General features: G+C 44.2%; 1 protein-coding gene and 1 non-coding gene across 5 annotated transcripts in view; one reads left to right on the top strand and one right to left on the bottom strand.

The window, feature by feature from the left end:
* Nucleotides 1-2,589: 2,589 nt before the first annotated feature.
* Nucleotides 2,590-20,624, top strand: part of LOC137356140 (immunoglobulin superfamily member 1-like) — a 53,584-nt gene continuing 35,549 nt past the window's right edge. The window contains exons 1-3 of one of the 4 annotated variants that reach the window (XM_068021947.1): nt 2,590-2,699; nt 3,226-3,444; nt 3,571-3,708. The gene's annotated coding sequence lies outside the window, so the exon portion shown is untranslated. Of the gene's footprint in view, nt 2,700-3,225; nt 3,445-3,570; nt 3,709-4,239; nt 4,259-16,024; nt 16,127-20,624 lie in introns of those variants that run through there. The other 3 variants (XM_068021946.1, XM_068021949.1, XM_068021948.1) reach the window with 3 other exon arrangements.
* trnal-uag (transfer RNA leucine (anticodon UAG)) lies at nt 15,071-15,152 on the bottom strand. The gene has a single exon. It is a non-coding gene; the product is annotated as a tRNA-Leu (tRNA).

Below are 20,624 nucleotides of genomic sequence, written 5' to 3'. Positions count from 1 at the left end.
AGGGAAGAAATTGCTGGGGCCTTGACAAAAATCTTTGCATCCTCATTGGCTACAGGTGAGGTTCCAGACGACAGGATAATAACCAAAGTTGTTCCCTTGTTTAAGAATGGTAGAAAGGATAATCCAGGAAATTATAGGCCGGTGAGCCTTACGTCAGTGTTAGGGAAATAATTAGAGAGGATTCCTCGGGACAAGATTTACTCTCATTTGGAAACAAGCGAATTTATTAGCGAGAGGCAGCACGGTTTGGTAAAGGGGAGGTCGTGTCTCACTAATTTGATTGAGTTTTTTGAGGAAGTGATGATGATGATAGATGAAGGATGTTATCTATATGGACTTCAGTAAAGCCTTTGACAAGGTCCCTCATGGCAGACTGACACAAAAGGTGAAGTAGCACAGGATCAGAAGTGTGATGGCAAGATGGATACTGAACTGGCTCAGTCATAGAAGACAGCGGGTAGCAGTGCTTTTCTGAATGGAGGGATGTGACTAGTGGTGTCCCGCAGGGATCAGTGCTGGGACCTTTGCTGTTTGTAGTATATATAAATGATTTGGAGGAAAATGTAGCTGGTCTGATCAGTAAGTTTGCAGATGACACAAAGGTCGGTGGAGTTGCGGACAGTGATGAGGATTATCAGAGGATACAGCAGGATATAGATCGGTTGGAGACTTGGGCTGAGAAATGGCAGATGGAGTTTAATCCGGACAAATGTGAGGCAATGCATTTTGGAAGGTCTATTGCAGGTGAGAAGTATACAGTAAATGGCAGAAGCCTTAGGAGTATTGACAGGCAGAGGGTTCTGGGCGTACAGGTCCACAGGTCACTGAAAGTGGCAAAGCACGTGGGTAAGGTAGTCAAGAAGCCATACAGCATGCTTGCCTTCATCGGTCGGGGCATAGACTATAAAAATTGGCAAGTCCTGCTGGAGCTGTACAGAACTTTAGTGAGGCCACACTTAGAATATTGTGTGCAATTCTGGTCGCCACACTACCAGAAGGACGTGGAGGCTTTGGAGAGGGTGCAGAAGAGGTTTGCCAGGATGTTGCCTGGTCTGGAGGGCATTAGCTATGAGGAGAGGTTGGATAAACTCGGATTGTTTACACTGGAATGACGGAAGTGGAGGGCGACCTGATAGAGGTTTCCAAAGTTATGAGTGGCATGGACAGACTGGATAGTGAGAAACTTTTTCCCAGGGTGGAAGAGTCAGTTACTGGGGGACATAGGTTTAAGGTGAGAGGGGCAAAGTTTAGGTGGGATGTGCGAGGCAAGTTCTTTACACAGAGGATGGTAAGTGCCTGGAATTTCCTGTCGGCGGAGGTGGTGGAAGCAGGTACGATAGCGACGATTAAGAGGTATCTTGACAAATACATGAATAGGATGGGAATAGAGGGATACGGTTCCCGGAAGTGCAGAAGGTTTTAGTTTCGGCAGGCATCAAGATCGGCGCAGGCTTGGAAGGCCGAATGGCCTGTTCCTGTGCTGTACTGTTCTTTGTTCTTTGCTCTTGATACACTTGCAGGGCCATGGAGAAGATGCAGATGAGGGGCAATAATTGTCTCAATGTTCAAATGAGCCATCACAACCATGATTGGCCGAATAGCCTCGTTCTGTGGTGTATGCTGCAATAGTTCTTGGAGGAGCTATAATTTCCCTCTGCAAACACCGTGTGGCAGTCGAGCAGAAATGTTGCCCACTTGTGATCTGATTCACAATATCAACCAAGCATTCTTCATGACTCCTGCTTAATAATTGTGAGCTTGCATACAGTTTTGCTAGTTCAGGTACTGAAGCATTCCGTGTAGAAATGCAGCAAGACCTGGACAAAGGGGGAAGGGCAAGAAGAACAAAAGGGAAGGCCATTAACATTCCTTCTGAACAATGCTTTTGTCTTTCAACGCAACTTTGTTTTGTGACATCTTTGTCATTTAATCTCTCCTGCAGGACTTTCTCTTTTGTTCGTCTCCCCCATACCATTTTTCACTCGCTCGAAGCCTATTAAATTGCTTACCTGTGCCAGTTCCGAGGAAAGGTTACCGACCTTAAACGTTGACTCTGCTTCTTTCTCCACAGATTTTTCCAGACCTGCTAAGTATTTCCAGCACTTTCTGATTTTATTTTGGATAAAGAGTTATGTGAAACTGGGAGGGGAAGCTAATTTTTTGGAGCTCAAGGGTGGTCAGAATTGTGCAGGCAGATTGAAGATGTGCAGTAAGAGACTGCCCAAAGGTAGGAAATACTGACTGGACAGAAGAACCAGCACGTTCGGATATCCCCTTTTAATTGTATCATTTTTAATTTGATGTTTGTTTGGAAGGATGACTACATTTACGATGTCCCAGTGTGTCACTCAGTCGAATTGTGGCATTAAATTTTGGATGTCTTTTGATTGCAATATTATTGCCGTTTAACTCCCAGTTCTGTAAATCTCCATTGATCCATCCTCTGGTGTCGAGTGAATCGGAAACATAGTTCATATAACCTGAAATGCGACATTTGCTCCACAGGGGGAGCATTTCACTTACATCGGAAAAAAAGGATCACCTCTGCAGTCCCATAATATTCTGGTACTGCACAAACTGCAAACTTCATCATAGACATCCGAAGCGAACAATCTGCAGGAAGCTATAGGTGCCGGTATCCAACTGAGATTCTTGAAAATATGGTGCATTCGCCATTCAGCAAAGACACAAAGATTACTGTAAGATTTATGAGAGTTCGGTAATAACATATAACAACACAAGGTTTAGGGCGATAATGTCTCAACAATGATCTCGTCGAATTAAAATGTGCAATTAAATAATTAATATGCCAACCGCCTAATAAGGATTTCCCTACAAAAGTAAACTTTGGATAGATGGTTGATAAATTGCGCTAATATTTTCTATCCAAGCTCAATGGGCTGGAGGAACTAAGAGCTGGACATATTTGAGTACTAAAAATATCACAAAAATAAACTGCTACTGTCCCCAAATGTCTTTTTTGTTTCTCTGGCCAGATAACTTTAAGAAAGGCAGGAAGTAAAACAGATCCTTTATTAACTGGATGCTTCATCAAGGAAAGTGGTGTGAAATTAGTTAGCCAGCACATATGATACACTGACATCTCAACATGAGTTTGTGCACCTTGTCTTTGGATATGTAACCCTCCAATTGCCCAAGTTGCTGTCATTGTAAACATTAATGTCCAGCGTGTCAAATACTTTTTTGCATCCTTCTATCCCGCAGCTGCTAGCTCAGGAAACTTGCTAAGAAATTGCAAAGCTCCCACTCGTCTTTGATGCACCACCCCCAAGTGTTTTCGCAATAGTGAGCAAGCAGGAAGGAATGAGTAGGCTGTTGCTGCAGTCTCACAGTCACATTGTTATCAAGAGAAGCTGACAGCTTATGAATTGCTGATAATCTTCTCCTTTGGTCACATTCCACACTGCTTCCCACTTCATACTGGTGAGTACTCACAAATTCAAATAGTAATTCACACCTACTGCCCAGGTATGTAGACGACTGTCTTTTTTGCTTCCACTCACTGTTGGCATTGTCATGGTATAAGTTTTGTTTTTCTCTTCTGTACAGGCAAAACGCTACAGTTAGCATTTTATGTGATTGTACGAGCTGCAGCAGAAGCCTCTGTCTTCATGATCATGTCAGTTATGGGGCATTTTTGATAATCAAACACTCGTCAAATTTATAGGAACTCCGCCTCTCGAAATGGTGCGTTAAGATCATTGTTTATTTCTCGTCCCTGCCTGAATTTAGCTGACATTGCTACTTAATTGATGCACCGTTTGATGCAACAGGGAAGGTTTTCAGCCTCATTTCTTGAAAATGATTCTTTTATTCTCTTTGGAAATAACTACCTTTGGAAAGAGTAGATAAAACAAAGCTTTTCTTAGATTAATTAATGGAAATTCAAAAGTGTCCTGTGGTTAGATTTCGCCATTTTCTCTTTTATTTCTCTCACGGCATTAGTCATCATCATTTCCCCAGAGCATTAGCCGCACTGCTCATCTCAAATCTCCAAGAAACATGCTGGGCAGCAGAATCTCTTATAAACACTTGGTGCATGATACCAGCTCTGATCAAACATTGCATGCAATACAAACTCTGCAACTCAACTAGCCATCTCCATATTGCTGAACACCGGTTCTGTAGATCAGAGAAGAGACACACCATCTCTTCTCAACTTCTCCTGGAAATAACCTCTGCATTTGGACAAGAAATGTTTAGATTCCCGACTAACGAATGGTCGTGAATATAAGAGGTATGATCAGTAAGTTCACAGATGACAAGAAAATAGGTGGTGTCGTCAATAGTTAGGAGCATAGTCTTAGATTACAGGAACGATTTCGATGGGCTGGTAGGATGGGTGGAGCAGTGGCAGATTGAATTTAATCCTGAGAAGTGTGAGGTGATGCATTTTGTAAGTATTAACAAGACAAGGGAATATAAAATTGATGGTAGGACCCTAGGAAGTACAGAAGGTCAGAGGGACCTTGGTGTACTTGTCCATAGATCACTGAAGGCAGCAGCACAGGTAGATAAGGTTGGTTAGGAAGGCAAATGGCATATTTCTCTATATTAGCTGAGGCATAGGTTATAAGAGCAGGGAGATTATGATGGGGCTCAATAAAACGCTAGATAGGCCACAGCTGGAGTACAGTGTACAGTTCTGTGCACCACACTATAAGAAAGATTTGATTGCACTGGAGAGGGTGCAGAGGAGATTCACCAGGATGTTGCCTGGGCTCGTGCGTTTCAGCTATGAAGAGAGACTGAAAAGGCTAGGGTTGTTTTCTTTAGAGCAGATAAAGCTGATCAGGGACATGATTGAGGTATACAAAATTACGAGGGGCATTGATTGGTTAGATGGGAAGAAACTTTTTTTCTCTTAGCCGAGGGGTCAAATACCAGGGTGCATAGATTTAAGCTAAGGGCAGGAGGGTTCGAGGGGACATGAGGAGAAAAAAATCACCCAGAGGGTGGTTCGACTCTGGAACGCACTGCCTGCCGAGGTGGTCGAGGCAGGAACCATCACGGCATTTATGAAGTATTTAGATGAGCACGTGAAACGCCATAGCATACAAGGGTACAGGCCAAGTGCAGGGAAATGGCATTAGAATAGTTAGGTGCATGATGGTTGGTACAGACACAATGCACCGAAGGGCCTGTTTCTGTGCTGTATGACTCTATGACTCTCTGTCACATGTTATCTGTTATAAGCAAGACCGTGGGTGTACTTTGGAATTACTCATGCATTAGATAGCATCCTGCTTTGATTTCACAAAGGATAATGAATATGTTGATGGCATCACGTCTGTACCTCACCATTTTCTCACAGTATTGCTGGAAAAAAAACCTTACATTGGTCAAACATGACTGTTCCTGCAATGAGTTCTCAAGTCCATATTTGCAGGAGAGGCGGAAGCATTGTAGTAATGCCACTGGACTAGCAACACAGTGTTCCAGGCTCCTTCAATGGGGAGAGGGAGTTGAATCTCACTATGGCAAATGGTAAAAAATGAATTCAATTTATCTGGAAATTTTAAAAAAGGGTAATGTAATGGTGAACATGAAAAAATTGTCGATTGATGCAAGAACAGGTTCACTAATGTCCTCTATGAAAAAAAAGTTACCGCCCTTACTGGATATGGCCCGCATGAGATTCCAAACACACAGGCGTGTGATTGACTCTCAACTGCCCTCTGAAATAGCCTAGCAAGCCACTCAGCTCAAGAGCGGATAGTAAATGCTGGCCGAGGCCGCAATCCAACTTGAAGAAGCATGTTTTGAATTTCTATCGAACTTTATAAGATAGCATCACCCAAGGATATTATTCAGAGCTCTCTCTCTCACTCTCACCGTCCCTCTCACTCCATCCCTCTCCCTCTCCCTCTTTCTTTGCTGGTCGTTTGATGCAGCAATCCGGATGGCGTTCCAATACCGTTCTGGTTACCCATAACCTTGCACCTTCCACTAAAAAAGATCTCTAATCCCTTCTGCTTGGCAATGGACTCCGCTCGCCCTGCTGCTGGTGTTGTTACCACTTCAGTATCCTTACTTCTCTTTCTCGACACTCAGTTACTAACTATTACATGTTACTTCTGAAGTCGTGCCTTTTCTTTTGCTTTTTATGTTTTGGTTTTTTTATGCCATTCCATCAATTCTATTCTTAATGGGGCAGTAAGACCATGGATACAAATGGGTCGACAAACTCGAAGCAGGAAGTTGGAATAATTATTTATCACTCTGGAAGGAACTATATACGGTGTCCCCCAGGGCTTGGTTATTGATAACAATGCTCTTTTTTGATATATATGTATATATATATATATATATATTGACAAACCACATAGGAACAAATAAATTAAGAGCAGAAGCAGTTGACTCGGCCTCTCGATCCTTCTCCTCCATTCAAAAAGATCGTGCTTGATCTGATTGTCACCTCAACTCCACATTCCTGCCTACGCCCAATAACCTTTCATCCCCTTGCTGATAATCTACCTACCTCTTCCTTGAAACTATTTAAAGACTCTTCTTCAACCGTCTTGTGAGGAAGAGAATTCCAAAGACTGGCGACCCACTGAGAGAGAAAAAACCTCCTCATCACTCTGAAATGGGCGACCCCTTATTTTTAAACAGTGACCACGAGATCGAGATTCTCCCACAAGGGGAAACATTCTTTCCACATCCACCCTGTCGAAACCCCTCAGGATCTTATATGTTTCAATCAAGTCGCTGCTTACTGTTCTAAACTCCAGTGGATACAAGCCTAGCGTGTCCAGCCTTTCCTCAAAACAACCCGCCCATTACACGGATTCGTCCAGTAAAACTTCTCTGAACTGCTTCCATCACATTGACATCGTTTCTTAAATAAGGAGACCAATACTATCAACCATACTCCAGATGTGATCTCACCAATGCCCTGTATAACCTCCCTACTTTTGCATTCAGTTTCCCTTGCGATGAATGATATCTTCTATTCGCTTGCCGAATTACTTGCTCTATTTGCAAACTAAACGTTTTGTGATTCATGTGCTAGGACACCCAGAACCCTCCGCATCTCAGAGCTCTACAATCTCTCACCATTTAGATAATATACTTTAAAAACAATTATTATTCATGCAAAAATGGACAATTTGACATTTTCCAACATTATAATCCATCTGCCAGATCTTTGCCCACTCACTTAGCCTAACAATATCACAGTGTAGCTTCCTTATTTCCTCTTCAAAACTTACTTTCCTACCTATCTTTGTGTCGTCAGCAAATTTAACAAGCATACCTTGGGTCCCTTCATCCAAATAATTTGTAGAAGTTGTAAAAGGATGTCGCCCCAGCACTGATCTCTGTGGCATACCACACGTTACATCTTGCCAAACAGAAAATGGTCCAATTATGCGGAATCTCTGTTTCCTGTTCATGAGCAAATCTTCGCTCTATGCCAAAATGTTACCCCCTACACCATGTAGTTTTATTTAATTTTCAGGAAACCTAAGTACAGTACATCCTTGAAATGGACAGATAACATAATACCTTAACTTTAATGTGGAGAATGATGAAGTTAAGCAAATTAAAAGCAATAATGATGAGACGCAATATAAATTAAAAGGAACAATTTTAAAGGTAGTGCCTGCACAAAGAAACCTGTGGGATCATATACACAATCGTGCAGATGATTGGAGGAGCAAATTAAACAAAATGAGTACGCAGGTATAGCCTTCATAAATAGAATTCTAAATAAATTACGGAAACAAGGATGTTATGCTAAACCTTTGCAAATCATTATTTGGAAATTAACTTTAGTATATGTTCCGCATTTAGGCACCATATTTTAAGAAGGATGTCAGGTAATTTATCAGAATGGTATCGGGGAAGCGGAGTTGCATTTATGTTGGGTACAAGTGAAGTTGGTAATTGTTTCCACTGTGCTGCTTCACTCTATGATTCTGCAACTGTTCATCTAAACCTAATTATTCTAATATCATAATGTGACCTCTGTTTCTTGACAGGACATCAGCCAGAAACGTTAACTCTGGTTCTCCCTACACAGCTTTTATTTCATTCATTCAGGGATGTGGGCGTCGCAGGTTAGGCCAAAAGTTATTGCCCATCCCTTATTGCCCTTGAGAAGGTGGTGGTCATCTGCCTTCTTCAACTGCTGCAGTCCATTTGGGGTAGGTACACCCACAGTGCTGCTAGGAAGGGAGTTCCAGGATTTTGACCCAGCGACAATGAGGGAACGGCGATATAGTTCTAAGTCAGGACGGTGTGTGACTTAGAGAGGAACTTGCAGGTGGTGGTGTTCCCATGCGTTTTCTGCCCTTGTCCTTCTAGTTGGTAAAAGTCGCGGGTTTGGAAGGTGCTGTCTAAGGAGCCTTGGTGCATTGCTGCAGAATATCTTGTAGATGGTACACACAGCTGCCACTGTACGTCGGTGGTGGAGGCAGTGAATGTTTGTAGATGGGGTGACAATCAAGCGGGCTGCTTTGTCCTGCATGGTGTCGAGCTTCTTGAGCGTTGTTGGAGCTGCACCCAGCCAGGCAAGTGGAGAGTATTCCATCACACTCCTGACTTGTGCCTTGTAGATGGTGGACAGGCTTTGGGGAGTCAGGAGGTGAGTTACTCGCCTCAGGATTTCTAGCCTCTGATCTGCTCTTGTAGCCACGTATTTATATGGCTACTCCAGTTCAGTTTCTGGTCAGTGGTAGCCCCTAGGATGTTGTTAGTGGGGGATTCAGTGATGGTAATGCCGTTGAATGTCAAGGGGAGATGGTTAGATTTTCTCTTGTTGGAGATGGTCATTGCCTGGCACTTGCGTGGCGCAAATGTTACTTGCCACTTATCGGCCCAAGCCTGGATATTTTCCAGGTCTTGCTGCATTTCTACACGGACTGCTTCAGTATCTGAGGAGTCACGAATGGTGCTGAACATTGTGCATTTTTTATCAGAGTACATCCCCACTTCTGACATTATGATCGAAGGTAGGTCATTGATGAAGCAGCTGAAGATGGTTGGACCTAGGACACTACACTGAGGAACGTCTGCAGTGATGTCCTGGAGCTCCGATGATTGACCTCCAACAACCACAGCCATCTTCCTTGGCGTTAGGAAGGGTTTTCATCCCGATTCCCATTAACTTCAGTTTTGCTAGGGCTCCTTCATGCCATACTCGGTCAACTTCTGCCTTGCTGTCAAGGGCAGTCACTCTCACCTCACCTCTTGAGTTCAGCTCTTTTGTCCATGTTTGAAACCAGGCTGTAATGAGGTCAGGAGCTGAGTAGCCATGGCGGAACCCAAACTGAGCTTCACTGAGCAGGTTATTGGTAAGCAAGTGCCGGTTTATTGCACTGTTGAAGACACCTTCCATCACTTTACAGATGATTGAGAGTAGGCTGATGGGGCGGTAATTGGCTGGGTTGGACTTGTTCTGCTTTTTGTGTACAGGACATACCTGGGCAATTTTCCACATTGCAGGGTAGATGCCAGTGTTGTAGCTGTACTGGAACAGATTGGCAAGGGAAGCAGCTAGTTCTGGAGCACAGGTCTTCAGTACTATTGCCAGAATATTGTCTGGGCCCATAGCTTTTGCCGTATGCAGTGTCTTCAGTCGTTTCTTGATATCAGGCGGAGTGAATCGAATTGGCTGAAGTCTGGTATCTGTGATGCTGGGGACTTCAGGAGGAGGCCGAGATGGATCATCAACTCGGCACTTCTGGCTGAAAATTGTTGCAAATGCTTCAGCCTTATCTTTCGCACTGATGTGCTGGGCTCCCCCATCATTGAGGATGGGGATATTTGTGGAGTCACCTCCTCCAGTTCTTTGTTTAATTGTCCACCACCATTCACGGCTGGATGTGGCAGGACTGCAGAGCTTAGATCCTAAGTTAAAGCTGCTCTAAGGCCTGCTGAGAATTTCCAGAATTTCCATCTTTCAGTTCAGATTTCCATCATTCACAGTATTTTGCTTCTGCTTTTCAATTCATGTGCACAAACTCAATAAGAGTAATAATATTTCCACTGATCCGAACATAAACCTGGTTGCCACAAGATTCCCATCATTCTTCCGAAAGTGTAATGGCCAGGTCTGGATGCAATCCTCTAGTTGTGACCCGAACAAGAGCTTTTCAAAGATTCAGGGCAACCTGACTGCTTTGGGACTCACTACCTGTATTTCTGAAGTCAAAAATCCCAAAGGTTTTGCCAAATAATCTCTCGATATGACTGCCACCTTTAAATATCTGTATGCATGAACCCCTGCAAACACTTTAGAACTGTCCCATTCAGTCTATCTTGCCTATGTCAATTCTTTTTTGCCAAAAGTCATAACCTCATAGTTCTCTGTATTAAATACAATTTGTCATTTCTCTGGGTCTATTATGCTCGGCATTCTATGTCCCTTTGCAGTTGATTGGTATCATCCTTCTTGCCTGCATCGACGTTTGGGATCATCGGCATGTTTTGGAATTTCATTCCATCTTCCAATATCCAAGACATTTTGGATATCAAAAAGCAGTGGTCCTAGCAGTGAACCTTGGGTAACATCACTGCCGACCATACTTTGGTCTGAAAAACAAGCATTTCCCAAGACTCATTGTTTTCTTTCCTGAGCCGTTTATTTAAATCCTTGCTCACACTCATCCTCCTATTCCGTGAGCCTTAATTTTGTTCCCCAGCCTTTATGTGATACTTTTTGGAAAGCTTTCTTAAAGCCATATAGACAGCATCCATTGCAATTCCTTCATCATCCATTGCTGTTACTTCATCAGAACATCAATTAGATTTGTCAAACAGGATCTGCCTTTTACAAATCCGTTCTCCCTAATAACTCACACTTCTTCATCTGCCTCTTGATTTATCCCCTTAATTATTGTTTCTAAAATCGTGTCCACATCAGATGTTAAACTGACCAGCATGTGGTTGCTAAGACTGGCATTAGGCCTTTTCTTGTATAAGGGTGTGACATGATTGGGAAGGGAAGGTGCAGCGAGACTTGGGTGTCCTTGTGCTCCAGTCGCTGAAAGTAAGCATGCACGTGCAGCAGACAGTAAGAAGGCAAATGGTATGTTGGCCTTCATAGTGAGAGGATTCGAGTACAGGGGCAACGATGTCTTGCTGCAATTATACACGGCCGTGGTGAGAATACATCTGGAGTACTGTGTGCAGTTTAGGTCTCCTTCTCTGAGTAAGGATGCTCTTGCTATGGAGGGAGTCTAGCAAAAGTTCACCAGGCTGATTCCTGGGATGGCAGGACTGACGTATCAGGAGAGATCGGGCCCATTAGGCTTGTATCCGCTAGAGTTTAGAAGAAGGAGAGGGGATTTCATAGAAAGCTACAAAATTCCAACAGGACTGGACAGACTAGACGCAGGAAGGATGTTCCCGACGGCGGGGAAGTCCAGGTCCAGGGGTTACAGTCTAAGGATAATGGGTAAGCCATTTAGGACAGAGATGAGGAGGGATTTCTTCACCCCGAGAGTGGTGAACCTGTGGAATGCTCTACCATGGGAAGCAGTTGAGGACAAATCAGTGAATGTATTCAAGAAAGAGTTTCATATAGTTCTTAAAGTTCAAGGGATACGGGGAGAAAGTGGGAACAGAGGACTGAGTTTAGATGATCAGCCATGATCGCATTAAATGGCAGTATAGGCTTGAAGGGCCGAATGGCCTACTCCTGCTCCTATTTTTCCATGTTGCTATGTTTCCATATGAATTTCACGAACCATTTGCCACCTCCCCGGTATCTAGAGAAGATTGAAAGTTGACGGCAAGTGCTTCCACCATCTCACTTCCACTTCCAAATGGGATGTAAGCCATCCAGACCAAATGTCTTATCCACTGTGAACATAGCCAACCTTTACAATACATCCTGCCCACCAATGTTCAACTCGTATGTTATGTCTACCATCTCTGCTGCCAATGATAATGTGTGCCTTGTTTCAGATTCGAATTGGTGTTGCTGCGACCACACCGCAAAGTATTAACCATTAAATGGTCGCAACTCCAGAAAATTTGCTGTGGTCGTCATACACAGACCACAGCAATACTTGTTAAAGAACAGCAAAATAGCGCAGATGCTGGAAAGTGGAAATAAAAACAGACAATTCTGGAAATACTCAGCATCTGTTCAGGGCTGGAGAGGAATGTACAATGGGAAGGCGAGGATCCAGTCACCGTGGTCCATGTAGGCACTAACGACATAGCCAGGACAAGTCAGTACGAGGAGCTAGGCACCAAATTAAGAAGCAGAACCTCAAAGGTAACAATCTCTGGATTATTACCTGAGCCACGTGCAAATTGGCATTGGGCAAATAAGATTAGAGAAATCAATATATGGCTCAAAGACTGGTGTCGTAGAAGTATATCCGGATCGTGGGGCAATGGCACCAGTACTGGGGAAAGTGATGGCTGCACCCTTGTGATTGTGTACACATGAACTGTTCTGGTGTCAGTGTTCTAGCGAGCAGCACAACCAGGGAAGTAGAGAGGGTTTCAAACTAAATAGTGGTGGCAAGGGATTAAACTTAGGAAGATATCATAAAACAAGGAGTAGAGACAAGGCAAGAGAGAAAATTATTAATATGGGAAATAATAAACAGACTGTGGCAGAAACGGATAGAGCGTACAAATCTAAGATTAAATCAACAGATAAGGCAACAAAAATAATTTTAAAAAAGATCAAACTAAACGCTCTATATCTGATTGCACGAACCATTCAGAAGAAAACAGATGAACTGAGAGTGCAAATAGAAATCAATGTATAAGTACGATCTAATAGCCATTACAGAGACATGGCTGCTTACGATTATAGGAAATAGGGGCAGGGGTGGGCCATTCGGCCCGTCGAGCTCACTTAACCATTCAAACGAAGTATGGCTGATCATCCAAATCTACATCATTTTCTCCCACGATCTCCATACTCCTTGACAGACAGAGCGGTAGAAAGATACAGCACCGAAACAAGCCTACGGCCCAACGGGTCCACGCCATCCATCAAGGACCATTTTGTACTGGTCTTACATTAATCACATTTCCCCCCTCTCACATCTCCACCTTCCCTCAATTTTCCTACCACGTACTTACACTAGGAGCAACTTTTTCAATGGCCAATTTACCTATCAATCTGCATGCCCTTGGCATGTGGGAGGAAATCAGAGCACCCGGAGGAAACCCACGCAGTCACAGGGAGAACTTGCAAACTGAAAACAGGCAGTACCCTGAACCGGACCCAGGTTGTTGGAGCTGTGAGGCTGCGGTGCTAGCCGCTACGCCACTGTTGATTTTGATTTTTTTTTGATTTGGAGATAGAGCACTGAAACAGGCCCTTTGGCTCACCGAATCCGCGTCGACCATTTGTACTAATCCTACACTAATCCCTTATTCCTGCCACATCCTCACCTGTCCCGATATTTCCCGACCACCTGCCTATATTAGGGGCAATTTCTAATGGCCAATTTACCTACCAACCTGCAAATATTCTGGCTGTGGGAGGAAACCGGAGCACCCGGAGAAAACCCACGCAGACAGAGGGAGAACTTGCAAAATCCACACAGGTAGCACCCAGAATTGAACCCGAGTCGTTGCAGTTACGAGGCTGTGGTGTTAACCACTTTGCCACCCCAAATGTTACTGCGAATCAGGTATATTGAAGGAGGTGGCTATAGTGATAGTGGCTGCCTTGGTTGTTATCTTTCAAAATTCTATTGATTCTGGAAGGGTTCCTGCAGACTGGAAAGTAGAAAATGTAACACAACTATTTATGAAGGGAGCGAGGGTGAAAATGGAGAACTACAGACCTGTTCGATTGATCTCAGGGAATCTGTTATAGAGGATGAGGTAACTGGACACATGGAAAATAATAATATGGTTGCACAGAGTCAGCATGGATTTGTAAAGGCAAATCATATTTGATAAACATGTTGGAGTTTTTTGAGGATATTTCTTGTAGCATAGATAAAGGACAACAAGTGGATGTGGTGTATTTGGATTTATAGAAGGCTTTTGATGACGTGCCACACAGGAGGTTAGTAAACAAAATTTAAAAAAACATGGGATTGGGGGTAATACACTGCAATGGATTGAGAATTGGTTAACAGGCAGAAAGCAGAGAGTAGGAATAAATGGATCATTTTCAGGAAGCCAGGCTGTTACTAGTGGGATACCGCAAGGGTCAGTGCCTGGGCCAGAGTTGTTTACAATCTACATAAATGGCTTGAATATGGGGACCAATTGTAATATTCCCAAATTTTATGAAGACGCAAAACTATGAGGGGATTTCGACGGGCTAAGTGAATGGGCAAGAAAATGGTAGATGGAATATAAAGTGAGTAAATGTGAAATGATACACTTTGGTCAAAAAAAATACAGAAAGGCAGAGTATTTCTTAAATAGTGAGTGTTTGGGAAGTGTTTCTGTCCAAATAGACCTGGGTGTCCTTGTTCAGGAGTCATTAAAACTAGTATGCAGGTGCAGCAAGCAATTAAGAAGGCATGTGGTATGTTGGCCTTCATTGCAAGGGGCTTTGAGTGCAAGAGTCAAGATGTCTTGCTTCAAATGTATGAAGCCTTGGTGAGACCGCAACTGGAGTATTGTGTACAGTTTTGGTCGCCTTTTCTAAGGAATGATATACTTGCCATAGAGGGAGTGCATCGAAGGTTCACCAGACTAATTCCAGGGATGGTGGTATTGTCTTAGAAGGATAGATTGCAGAAATCTGTCCTGCATGCTCCAGAACTGCGAAGAATTAGAGATGCTCTCATTGAAACTTACACAATTCTTTCAGGGCATGACAGGGTAGATGCGGGTAGGATGTTTCTTCTGGCTGGTGAGGCGAGAACAGTCTCAGAGGAAGGGGAAGGCCATTTAAGACTGGGTGAGGAGAAACCTCTTTTCTCAGAGGGTGGTGAATCTGTGAAATTTTCTAACCCAGGGGGCTGCGAAGCTCAAACAGTGATTGTGTTCAAGACAGAACTTACTGCTTTTATTCCTGGTGAAATATGGATACTTTTGATGAAACGCAGTTCAGGAAATGCATCATTTGTTTTTCAAACGTTTTTGAGGCTGCCTTACAAAATGCTGGCAGCAGAGGGATTCGAACCCACGTCCCAAATGGGACTGGAGCCTAAATCCAGCCCCTTAGACCACTCGGCCACGCTACCACATGAAAACGCGTTTTACGAGTTGGCTGACAGTCTAAAGTAGTGGTACCGCGAATTCATTGACCTCTGCACGCATTGTTTTGAATTTAAACCTCATCGTTACTGTATTACAGGATCGCTGTGTTTTATAGTTTTCCAACACATGAAAGAATCTTGCATATGAGTCTCATTATTCCGCAAACCATAATGGGGGCGGGGTGGTGGGCAGTACTTGGTTATTGATTGCATTGCTGTCTTACTCTGTTTGCTCTCAGCTGCAAATTCATCAGAATTGGATGTGTCACAGTTTTGCAGCCCCTCAGTCCGAGGCTTATCCGAACTTGGCCTCAGAGCACAGTTTAACAGTGGAGCTGAGCCATTGCGGCCTCTTGTGCCTCCACAGGCAGATCGCTTGCGGTCGAGGATCAGATGCGGGGCTGCATGATGGAAATTGCAGGGAAAAGGAAGGGGCACCAGGGAGGTTCAACGGGGAGAGGAGCAATTTCTTTCACCACTTCAGTGGTACTTTTATAGACCCTGTGTTCATAAATGGAATGAAAAGTGTTGGGTTCGCACAGTGCAAACTTCCAGTTTCTCAGACATTTGACGAAGGCTCACTGAAACCGAACAAGAAACTTGCTGACACGCTCCAGCCCCAGGCACTGTGTGACATCCTCGGGGCCTGGACATTGGTGCCCATTCTCGGGGCTCAGACACTGCTTCACAATCTCGTGGCCCATAAATCTTGATCACATCCTCGGAGCCAAGGCGCAGTGTCACATCCTCGGCGACGAACAGTAGTTTACATCCTTGTATTCCTGAAACCAGTTCACACCTCTGGGTCCAGACGCTGCTTCACATCCTCGGTGCTCAGAAATTGCTTCATATCCTCGGGACCGGCGCACCCTGATGGATTCAGCCCGCTTTATGAGGGTTAAAACAAGGATAACGTTCCAAGCAACCCTGATGCTGTTTCAATGCGAGAAGTATAACAGGTAAGGCAGATGAACTTAGAGATTGGATTAGTGCTTGGAAATATGATGTTGTTGCCATGACAGAGACTTGGTTGAGGGAAGGGCAGGATTGGCAGCTAAATGTTCCAGGCTTTAGAAGCTTCAGGCGGGATAGAGGGGTATGTAAAAGGGGTGGGGGAGTTGCATTACTTGTTAAGGAGAATATCACAGCTGAACTGCGGGAGGACACCTCAGAGGGGTCATGCAGCGAGGCAATATGGGTGGAGCTCAGGAATAGGAAAGGTGCAGTCACGATGTTTGGGGTTTACTACAGGCCTCCCAACAGCCAGCGGGAGGTAGAGGAGCAGATATGTAGACAGATTTTGGAATGATGTAAAGGTAACAGGGTTCTAGTGGTTGGTGATTTTAACTTCCCCAATATTGACTGGGACTCACTTAGTGCTAGGGGCTTGGATGGGGCAGAATTTGTGAGGAGCATCCAGGAGGGCTTCTTGAAACAGTATGCAGATAGTCCAACTAGGGATGGGGCCATTCTGGACCTGGTATTGGGGAATGAGCCCGGCCAGGTGGTCGAAGTTTCAATGGGGGAGCATTTCGGGAACAGTGACCATAATTCCATAAGTTTTAAGGTACTTGTGGATAACGATAAGAGTAGTCCTATGGTGAAGGTGCTAAATTGGGGGAAGGCTAATTATAACAATATTAGGCAGGAACAGAAGAATTTACATTGGGGGCGGCTGTTTGAGCGTAAATCAACATCTGACATGTGGGAGTCTTTCAAACGTCAGCTGATTAGAATCCAGGACCAGCATGTTCCTGTGAGGAGGAAAGACAAGTTTGGCAAGTTTCGGGAACCTTGGATAACATGGGATGTTGTGAGCATAGTCAATAAGAAAAAGGAAGCATTTGTAAGAGCTGGAAGGCTAGGAACAGATGAAGCACTTGAGGAATATAAAGACAGTAGGAAGGAAATTAAGCAAGGAGTTAGGTGGGCTAAAAGGGGTCATGAAAAGTCATTGGCAAATAGGATTAAGGAAAATCCCAAGGCTTTTTATACATATATAAAGAGCAAGAGGGTAACCAGGGAAAGGGTTGGCCCACTCAAGGGCAGAGATGGGAATCTATGTGTGGAGCCAGAGGAAATGGGCGAGATGCTAAATGAGTACTTTGCATCAGTATTCACCAAGGAGAAGGATTTGGTGGATGAAGAGCCTAGGAAGGGAGTGCAGATAGTCTCAGTCATCTCATTATCAAAAAGGAGGAGGTGTTGGGTGTCTTGCAAAGCATTAAGGTTAATAAGTCCCCAGGGCCTGATGGGATCTACCCTGGAATACTGAGGGAGGCAAGGGAAGAAATTGCTGGGGCATTGGCAGAAATCTTTGCATCCTCATTGGCTACAGGTGAGCTCCCAGATGACTGAAGAATAGCCAATGTTGTTCATTTGATTAAAGAATGGTGGCAAGGATAATCCAGGAAATTATAGGCCGGTGAGCCTTATGTCAGTGGTAGGGATGCAATTAGAGAGGATTCTTCTGGACAGGATTTACTCCCATTTGGAAACAAACGAACTTATTAGCGAGAGACAGCATGGTTTTGTGAAGGGGAGGTCGTGTCTTACTAATTTGACTGAGTTTTTTGAGGAAGTGACGAAGATGATTGATGAGGGAAGGGCGGTGGATGTTGTCTCTATGGATTTTAGTAAAGCCTTTGACAAGGTCCCGCATGGCAGACTGATGCAAAAGGTGAAGTCACACGGGATCAGAGGTGAGCTGGCAAGATGAATACAGAACTGGCTCGGTCACAGAAGACAGAGGGTAGCAGTGGATGGGTGGTTTTCTGAATGGCGGGATGTGACTAGTGGTGTTCCGCAGGGATCAGTGCTGGGACCTTTGCCGTTTGTAGTATATATAAATGATTTGGAGGAAAATGTAGCTGGTCTGATTAGTAAGTTTGCGGATGGCACAAAGGTTGGTGGAGTTGTGGATAATGATGAGGATTGTCAGAGGATACAGCAGGATATCGATCGGTTGGAGACTTGGGCGGAGAAATGGCAGATGGAGTTTAATCCAGACAAATATGAGGTAATGCATTTTGGAAGGCTAATGCAGGTGGGAGGTATACAGTAAATGGCAGAACCCTTAGGAGTATTGATAGGCAGAGAGATCTGGGCGTACAGGTCCACAGGTCACTGAAAGTGGCAATGCAGGTGGATAAGGTACTCAAGAAGTCATACGGCATGCTTGCCTTCATCGGTCGGGGCATACAGTAAAAAAAATTGGCAAGTCATGTTGCAGCTGCACAGAACCTTAGTTAGGCCACACTTGGAATATTGCGTGCAATTCTGGTCGCCACGCTACCAGAAGGACGTGGAGGCTTTGGAGAGGGGACAGAGGAGGTTTACCAGGATGTTGCCTGGTCTGGAGGGCATTAGCTATGAGGAGAGGTTGGAAAAACTCGGATTGTTTTCACGGGAAGGACGGACGTGGAGGGGCGACATGATAGAGGTTTACAAAGTTATGAGCGGCATGGACAGAGTGGATAGTCAGAAGCTTTTTCCCAGGGTGGAAGAGCCAGTTATTCGGTGACAGATGTTGAAGCTGCGAGGGGCAAAGTTTAGAGGGGATATGCGAGGCAAGTTTTTTACACAGAGGGTGGTGAGTGCCTGGAACCTGCTGCCAGGGGAGGTGGTGGAAGCAGATACGATAGCGACGTTTAAGAGACATCTTGACAAATATATGAATAGGAAGGAATAGAGGGATATGGACCCCGGGAGTGCAGAAGGTGTTAGTTTAGGCAGGCATCAAGATCGGTGCAGGCCTGGAGGGCCGAATGGCCTGTTCCTGTGCTGCACTGTTCTTTGTTCTTTGTTTTTTGAATCTGCTTCCACCAGCCATTCAGGCAGCGCATTCCAGATCACAACAACTAACAGTTATAGTTAAAATGTTAAAGTATTTTGTACAATGAACAATTCTATGCTTACTTGTTATCGACTATAACTGGATATGAAAAAAAGACATCCTCAGCTCCTTTCTCACTGTCTCTTTGGCCAATTAATGCCAAGAGCTGGAAGTTGAGAGAAGAATAAATAAAATGTTTCAGCCAGTACGGACATGATGTGCTGAATGGCCTCCTACTGTGCAGAAATGTTTGCATGTTTCTATATTCAATCTCCGTCCTCTGGTAACAGAGAGAGGGGGATGGTGAGAGAGAGAGAGCAGATAGTGACAGATGGAGAAATTGAGAAGCCGAGAGCCTCTTTCTCCCACGTTGGCCTTGGAACTATTTAGAAAATAAAAGGGAAATGATTTGCTTTTTGAAGGTGAACTTAAAACCTTAACAAAATGCTTTCAAGACCCAGTGGTTATTTGAACTCACAGCCTCTCATTTACAAGACCAGCTCTAAACCCTGAGGTATGGAGCCACCTGTGCCCCAGTGCTGGACATTCCCCAGTTAGTGCTGCATGTTCGAAAAATCATGTGCATGTCAGTTAAGCAAAGATTGTCACAGAATCACGGAATTTTTGCAGCACAGAAGGAGGCCATTCTACCCATCGTGTCTTTGCTGGCACTCTGAACGACCAATTAACCTAGTGCCAGTGCCCCAACTTCTCCCCATAACACTGCACCTTCTTCCATTTCGCAAAGCAATCAAATTAACTCTTGATTGCCTCAATTGATCCTGCCTCCACCACACTCAAAGGCAGGGCATTGTGGAGATACGAGAATAACAGAACCACTCAGTCACTCTCCCTGTGGAGATACTATAATAACTGACCCACTCAGTCACTCTCCCTGTGGAGATTCTATAGTAATAGACCCACCCAGTGACTCTCCTTGTGTAGATAATAAAATAACAGACACATTCAGCGAATTTCTCTGTGGAGATACTGTAATAACAGACCCACCCAGTCACTCTCCCTGTGTACATACTAAAATAACAGACCCACTCAATTACTCTCCCTGTGCAGACTCTATAATAACAGGGCCACTCAGTGACTCTCCCTGTTGAGATACGATAAAAACAGACCCACTCATGACTCTCACCGCAGGGATATAATAATAATAATAGCCCCACTCAGTCACTCTCACTGTGAAAACACTATAATAACAGACCCACTTCGTCACACTCCCAGGGGAAATAATGTAATTACAGACTCACTCAGTGGCTCTCACTGTGGAGATATTATAATAACGGATCCACTCAGACACTCCCATTGTCCTGATACTAACAGAGCCATTCAGTCACGCTCCCTGCGAAGAACCAGTAATAACAGAACCACGCATTAACTCTCACTGTGGAGATACTATAATAACAGACACACTCGGTGTATCTCCTCGTGGAGACCCCATAATAAGAGACCCTCTGAGTCACTATCCCTGTGGAGATAATATCATAACAGACCCACCCAGTGCACGGTTTGGGGTATAAAGGCATAATTACAAAGCTTGTAGCTGACAGGAAATTCAGAAATGTAAGGACGGTGAGGGGTTTCAGACTTCAGGATGACTTGGACAGTCC

The sequence above is a fragment of the Heterodontus francisci genome, chromosome 45 (genome assembly GCF_036365525.1).
Source record: "Heterodontus francisci isolate sHetFra1 chromosome 45, sHetFra1.hap1, whole genome shotgun sequence".
NCBI classification, from domain to species: Eukaryota; Metazoa; Chordata; class Chondrichthyes; order Heterodontiformes; family Heterodontidae; genus Heterodontus; species Heterodontus francisci.
Note: the sequence above shows the minus strand (reverse complement) of the source record. Positions and strands in the feature narration are given on the sequence as shown.